The sequence below is a fragment of the Thunnus albacares genome, chromosome 17 (genome assembly GCF_914725855.1).
Source record: "Thunnus albacares chromosome 17, fThuAlb1.1, whole genome shotgun sequence".
NCBI classification, from domain to species: domain Eukaryota; kingdom Metazoa; phylum Chordata; class Actinopteri; order Scombriformes; family Scombridae; genus Thunnus; species Thunnus albacares.
In genome coordinates this window covers 25,026,671-25,034,981 of record NC_058122.1, presented here as the reverse complement: position 1 = coordinate 25,034,981, position 8,311 = coordinate 25,026,671, and the positions used below count along the sequence as shown (strand labels likewise).

Below are 8,311 nucleotides of genomic sequence, written 5' to 3'. Positions count from 1 at the left end.
ACTAAGCCGTTCCAACAAGCAACACCGCACCCATCTACTTCCTTCCTTTTTGGACAACAGCAGAGGTCTACAGCACAGAGGAATACAGGCAGTTGTTGACAATAAGAAAAATATAGAAAATCACCAAACTTATCCTTTAATATAACAATCATTACTCTTTTCAAAATGCAGAGATTTTACCTTATTATCCCACTATTATTGGTAGGATATGACCCTTATATAATGTGTTTATTGTGAGTAGATTAGCCTATTGTTACCCCCATATTACTGTTATTACTGAGATGATGTGTATTTTTTCTTATTTACTTCATTTGTAGTGTCATGGCAGCTCAGCAGATCTCTTTTGATCCTGCTTAAGAACGAGTTGCAAGCTTGACATGGTAGCTGTCTGAAATTGGGACGCTGCTACACCACATGTGTGACGTTTTGTTGCTTTTTGCTTGATTAGTTTAAATTATCACTGCAAATAAAGATAAACAGACTTTTCCCCTCTTTTCTTCTATTTGAGGAGGTTTAGGCCACCTTGACTACCATGTGAAATTGAATCTCAGACTTACAGGAAATCAGCATCAGACCTCGGCTGTGAAGGAAGTTGTATACGTGCCGAGTGACTGGACAAAATTTTGTGTGGGTTGTCACAAGAGGCCAAGTGCAGTATGTTTATGTATAAAAGAAATTTGACTCCAGATTCCAGTGGCTGTCAATGTACAACAATGTTCAGGAGATACACATGGATATACAGCCAAAACAAGGACAACAAGCTGAACAGAGATATGTAAACATAAATGTATTACTATTATTTACAAGCCAGTAGGTGAAAAAAATAGATATATACATATAGAAACATACACAAGTGTGATATGGAAACATGAAGCCTCCAGAGCACAAACACTGAGAATGGACTTTACAGTGAAGCAGGAGACATATTGCATCCAGCGGTTGAAGTCAAGTCAAAGAAGAGTATTTTAAAATTTCTTCTTTAAAATTAGTGTCCAAACTCAATTTTCTAGAATACAAATAAAACTTAACCAAACTAAACTAAACAAGACTAAAGGTTTGAGACAAAGAGAAGAAAGAAAGTCAATCTGTGTCTTACATTTACATACATTTATTGAATACAGATCTTTTCTCAAGTCAGAATAACAAGACAGTAAAAGTAATGAAACCAGTGATATAGTTTCATTATAAAATCAAAGCATTACAAAAATAAGACACTGCAAAGACAAAAGCAGGTATCTCCATGGACACCACATCTTTGGAAAACTGCTTTATGAAACAATAGATTAGATCCAACTTTGTCATTGTTCAGAGTACGGGTACAAAGCCAATGAAATGCAGTTAGCATCCAACCAGAAGTGCAAAAATACAGTATTATTTACAGATGAGTGAAGGAAAGTAAGTACTACAGCATAAGTGATGCTATATCTTCAGAGAAAGTTAAGTAAATATCACAAAAAAACGATGAGACGCTGAGCCTAACGATGTGCACCAACACAATATCCCACACTGTATAAAGAAAAACAACAAACATCAAAACACATTTATTTTGGCTACTTGGTGTCTAATAAATGAAGCAGAAAAGGCACCTAGCATTATTCTAATACAATCTAATCTAAGTATTGTGTTCTCTTTATGTGGTAAAATATACACTGGAGCATTGGACATGGTAGAAAATGACAACTCTTGTGTTAAAAGCAGTTTTCTTATTTTTCACATATCATTATTCTATCACTGAATGGCAGATATAATGCATTATGTGTTTAAACAAGCTTCAAAGTTGGCAAAAGGTATAGAAATCTAGTCAAGGAAAACACATACAGACTCAATTAATCGGTTTGTCATTAGAAATGCAGCTAATTAAGAATTTCTCATGAACAGACTTAAATGATGTTCAACACTGATCAATGATTTACAGCTGTTAGCAAGATTGAATTTCCATACATGGTTCATTCACTTTAATCAGAGTTATCAAAAAAGCACTTTGTGAGACTACTGCTGGTTCTACTGTATTACACAAGACTGTTTTTCTTTCACTTGGAAAAAATACATCCAACCTCCCCGACCGAGCTTCCTGCCACACTAGAGATCTTTGCCCCTTTATTCATCCTGTCTAACTGAACAGCACTCTCCTCCAGGACGTTTAGAAACTGCAGCATCCTGGGCTGTTGTTCATCAAACTCACTGATGAAGTGACGACATGATTCCTCCTCAAACAAGAACACCATCCAGAAGTGTTGGTCCATCCTGATGAAGAGAAAAGAAAAAGACTATATAAGAAGATGATACATTTCAAAAGTGGGCATGTTACTACAAAAGTCAGAATGACTTGTGGAACACACATGAAGATACAAAAGCAATAAATTAGCTTTAAAGGACAGGTTCACAAGTCTGTCTTAAACAACACTCAGGTGCCCAAATGAACATTGAAATAGGGGTTTCTTGCCATAATCATTAATCCTGTTCATACTGGCCATTAGCAGATGTCTTTATAATGCACTTGTAATCTAAATGAAAATACACAAACCTCCTTCTGTGTACAAATGTATTTAAAAGTTTATCTGAAGCTAATATGAAGCTTTAGCCATCCAAATGAGTCAAATAGATATTTTCAAAGTAGATATTTTCCAACGTTACAGTCTTTTTAGTGCCAAAGTTCCTCTTTTTGTTACAGCATCAGCCTCTCCCTCTGAAGCTGTAACCACAGCTGTGAAAGAAGTTTTTACCTGTAGATTGCAAGCAAAAAAAGCTCCAAGAGGCTGATTTTAATTTTGTGTAGGTTGTCACTACAGGCCAAGTATGTTTATGCATACAAGGAATTTGACTCCAGTTTCTAGTGACTATTAATGTACTTACACACAACAATGTTCAGGAGATACACATGGACATACAGCCAAATGTATACATTGCATCTATGCATGCATAGATTTAAATTAAAATTTTTAAAATTTCTTAAACACTTTACAGAAAGTATTGACTATAATTTCCCTTATTTATGCCATTTGTCACTTTAAAATATAAGAGAATCATGAACAAACTACAACACATTTAATATGAGAAGATACTTGAAGAAATCTGTTTATTGATTGTTAAAGTCTGTGTTCAGAATTTACATTTATTTGGATTCATCAGGAATACATACAAGAGCTACATACATGTTGAGATGGGTGTTACAGATCATGAAACAGCAAGACTATATTATAAAATGAAAGCATTAGAACAATAAAACATTTCAAAAAGGTAAAACAGTGTTATTACAGTGTGTCCTGCAGACTCTGTAATAATGGATCCAAGTGATGAAACACTGTCACACATTAAATTTAAAACAAAAGGCAAAAAACAAACAAGATGCTGATATAATTTGACTTCAGTGTCAGATGATTAAAACACAGTAAACACCTAGTAATACAATCTACTGCACATATTCTGATAGTATTTATTACTAAGTATTTATTACTAAATGTGATATATATATACTAAAATAATCTGCAAAATGTATGATATATAGACTAAAGAAACAAAAAAACATGTTGGTTATGTAATCATTGAAAACTGTAATTGATTAACAGTCATAAGAATCACAACTTAATCTCTAAAGATAAATTTAAATGAGGATGTTCAGTGATTTTCTGCTGTATGCAGGATTAAATTCTCATACATGCACAAAACTGTTTTTTCATTTGTTTTTCACCCACTTGATCAGATGGGAATTTCATTGTGTTTCTATCTACCTCTGTGGATAAAACGGTGTCTCCAGGATAGCTCATTTTTCCTCTGATGTCAGCAGACCCTGATGCAAAGAGTCACGGATTTTCTTCCACGAGTCCATCTCTGATCTCAAAAGTGCAGCTCTGGCTCTGATGAACTGTGAGACTTCGGTTTCGCGGCCTTTAGCCAGACTGACGCTGTCTTTACAGATGGTGAAGATGTCCATACCAATGAAAAGAGAACTGAGCATGATGGAACTAGGGACCTCAAGGGACCCGTTGACCATTTCTTGACCTCCATCTGAGATATCTGACGCCACTGTGGACACGTTACCTAACCCTATGTTTTCCTGGGCCACCACGTTGCCAGCATTTGCAATCTGCTTTTTAGTTTTCAACATTTTCACAGCAGAATGAATCTTTTTTCCAACACCACGCACATCCTGAAGCACCGCGCCTACTTCCACAACCACACCTTCCTTACTTTCGGTGACTGTTTGACTGGACACCTCCCCCAGACACCCCTGGATACTCTTCACATCCTTCATGAAGCTCTTGAGGGCTTCATTGGCTTTCTTTTGATTTGTGCAGTTGACTCCAATCTCTGTGACTTTGGTGATAATCTTGTTAACTCCTCTGGTAACTCCCAGGCCCAGCCCAATCATTGACAGAGCGAGAGACGCTCCACCTGTTACAGGACTTAATGCCGCCCCAGCGATGGTAAATATACCTGCAATCACCCCCACCGAGCTTCCTGCCACACTGGAGATCTTTGACCCCTTATTCATCCTGTCTAGTTGAAAAGCACTCTCTTCCAGGACATTCAGAGACTTTAGCATCCTGGTCTGTCGTTTATCAAACTTTTTGATGAAGCGACGACATGATTCCTCCTTGAACAAGAACACCATCCTGAAGTGTTGGTCCATCCTGATGAAGAGAAAAGATAAAAGAAGAAAAGAAGAGAGAAAAAAAAGAGTAGACATTGTTAACTATAACATGATATTTAAAAAATACAGTATGAAAAACACTTGGGATTTTGTACATGTTTTCCACATTTATTTAACATACACTATAGGAGGCTAAAGCAGCAATAAATAACCTCAGCAAAGATGAGCACAAAATAGTTACAAGTCATAAAATCTGTATAGCAAATATAACAAAACACAGAATCTGGGCTCAATGAACTGACTAATTTAGAAATCCCTTTTTTAATCAAAGAAGGTCTTCCTGTCTCTTTTCCACCTCAACCAAAACTGTCTCCAGAAACTTACATGTTCGATATACAATATACTAATAGTTGGATATAACAGCCATAATTTAGTTACTAATCATAGAGTTGGTGGGTCAATCCCTGGCTCCTCCTTTCCATGTGTTGAAGTGTCCTCAAGTAACACACTGAGCCATTAAAATTACTCTTAATTTGTATGAACAGGAAGTCACTTTAGACAAAAGCATTTGCCAAATGAGCCACATCAAGATGTAATTTTTGTTAGATAAGTAACTGTGTTTTGGTAATTATCATTTTATATGTTACCCAATTTAATACTGGACATTTAAGGTAAAGAATTGAAGCAAAAGAGAGTCCCCCCCCCCCTTTATCTGCTATTTAAACAGACATGGTAAGTTGGCCACAGTTATTTAACACAATTTCCTTCTCATTTATACACTTCAACATGTGGAAAGAAGAAACAGGGGATTGAACTACAAACCCTCCTGCAGTCAATGGATGTCCTGCTCTACCAGCTGAGCCACAGTCACCAACATAAACTGTCATGTGTTCTTTATAATCAGGGTCATATTGCCCCCTAGTGTCCTTTCAGTGCACCTGCATTCTTTTATCAATAAACAAATAACACTTAATCATTGCATATATTTTCAATGTTTCAAGTTTACATGACTCATACAGACTGTGCTAGTTATAATATAATAAGAGATCAATTCATCACTGGGAATGTAATCCTATTTGTCACTGAATTCAGTGTTTAAAGGACATTTATTATATCAGACATAATGTATTTTACTCTTTGTAAAATACTTTTGTCCTTGTTTTGGCTGTATATCCATGTGTATCTCCTGAACAAAAGTACTTTTTGTACTTTTGTTGTCTGTAAAGTCTATTGAACACTATAGTACACTGACATAATACTGATTAGATGTTGTTGATGAAATGGAATCAAAAGTAAATTAACTACTTGAACCTTTCAGTATTGCGTTCTAAAGACAACTTCCAGCCAAACCTCTACAGGATATTTGTGCTTTTGGATGCCCAATAATTTTGTAAACATCTGTTCTATACAACATGTTTTTAAATAGCTGATATACCAATTATAGCTCAAACTGTCTCTACTATTGAAAGTGTCGACTACATTTCAGAAATACACAACTTTGCACAACTGCAACGAGGTAATATTTTAGCACCACCAAATCTCTTATTATCACTTCATGCTTACCTGATTTCATTAAGCTGATTAATGTGATGAAGCATCCTTTGTATGTCATCTTCAGACAAATCAAGATCTACCACAGTTTCCATATTCATCCTCAGGCAAAACTCACTGAAAGAGCTGTGAATTATATAATTATACCATTAATTTATAGATATGATTTCAAATAATGTCTTTTACACAATCAGCATATTATTTCAACAAAAAATAGAAGGCGCTGTTCATGATTGAAAAATTTTACCTTTCCTCTAACTTGTCACAGATCTCCTGGGTGGTCTGGATGTATTTGTCCAACTGATTTGCCAGCACTTCCACATTCTGAAGTTTGGGAAGGAAGAAGGCCTTCGCATCTCTTTTAAAGTCAAGGATGAGTGGGCAGACCAGCCGAGCAGCAGTGATGACATCCTGAACAGTGTCAGAGCTGATGTCTTGGGGCAGATGTAACACCTGGTTCTCCTCCTCAAACACATGCAGCGAGGTGACCGCCAACCCCTCCACTGCATCCAGGAAGCAGTTGAGCTTCTCCAGGCCTCTCAGAGTGACCTTCGACACAGCAGCAAGCTCCTTCTCCAGCTCTTTACGCCTGCTGTCTGCAGTCACGAGGGTCACCTTGCTCTTCATATATTTCACAATAGCCTTGCCTTTGTTCTCTGACTGTTTAACATGGCCGATGCTCAAGTCAATTTCATCAGCTTTGTCTTTAATGTCCCTGATCGTTTGTAACTCTTTCTTCCTTGCATCTTTCCATTCAGGGAGGCTCTCACTGAATTCTGTTAGCGTGTCAATATCAATGAGGGTTTCTTTTTTGTACTGGCACAAGGCCTTCTGCAGTTTTCCTCTGTAAGACAAAACAACAAGGTCTGTGTAAATAGATAGTTGTCCAGGAAGTGAAATGTGCAAACAAATGAAAAGAAAATCTCATCAGGGACTTGCAACACCTACTTTATCTCCACACTAGTTATGCAAGTCAGTGCAGGAGAGAGACCTGACAGGAGACCTTTTTCAATAATAAAAGATAAACACCAGATTTTAAATCCAGTGGAACACTGATACATAAATGGTTTGAAAGGTGATCAGATCCAAATTAGCACACCTCCCAACACTCCCGCTTTTCGCAGGAGTCTCCCTATTATTAACCCTTTCTCCTGCTTTGCTCCCAATTGGTAATTTCTCCAGTTAATGTCCCATTTTACAGTCTAGACCTGCTCTATGTCAAAAGTGCCCTGAGGTAACTTTTGCTATGATTTGTCACTATATACATTTTTTTAAAATTGAATTAAATTGGATTTCATGATGATACAAAACAAATGGGGGCTCCTAAGTTTCTGTGTGAGATGGTGACCTGGCAACCCAACCCAGAAGCAGAGGTGAGCATGCGCACCTCAGTTTGCTGCTGAAAATGAGAGGAGGGGCTGGTTTGTCTCATACGGAAGAGGATTCGGGCCACATATGAAAATTATATTTGAGTTCTGAGTTTAAATTCAGAATTTTAGCTGAAACACATTCACTTTATTGTAGTGGATACGTTTTGTTAATATCTTTTGTTTTTGCTGCATTTATAACCCCCACCAACACACGCACACACCAAGTGTAATATAATATACAGTTTTGGTGTTTACAATATAAAATATGTCAAATATATTAATTACAGGTTGATTTAGATATAAAGTGCATATTGAAATTACTACACAGAGACAGCAGTAGTTCAATGATTCAAAACTTACCTTTCCGCAGACATTTGTCGTCTCTCAGTGTCTTCTTCCCTTATGTACTAATATGGGACTATTCCAATACAGATATTGAGCAGTCCCAACAAGCCCCACCCAACCCAAAACACTTCCTTTTTCTGCTGAAAAGTTATTCAGACTATGACATGAAGATTTAGATTTATTATTGAAACTAACAGTCTTACAGTGATACCTGCCACCCTATTTCCTTCTGTTTCCATCCAAAAATACTAAAATGTATTAAATATTTCATACTTGTAAATATGTAAACACATGAATTAATTGATAAATTGTAAATTCTAAATTATGTTTGTAATAAAATCTACATGACTGTGGCCATAAGAGAAAGGAAAACATCATTTATTTGACTGACTGTTATGTTTTCACTGTTTCCATCCATGAAACTTTGACTCAGTTTGTGATTCTTTGCTGCTGT

General features: G+C 36.5%; 1 pseudogene; it reads right to left on the bottom strand.

Annotated features, from left to right (window-relative positions):
• Nucleotides 1–3,049: 3,049 nt before the first annotated feature.
• LOC122966134 lies at nt 3,050–7,935 on the bottom strand (annotated as a pseudogene).
• Nucleotides 7,936–8,311: the final 376 nt, after the last annotated feature.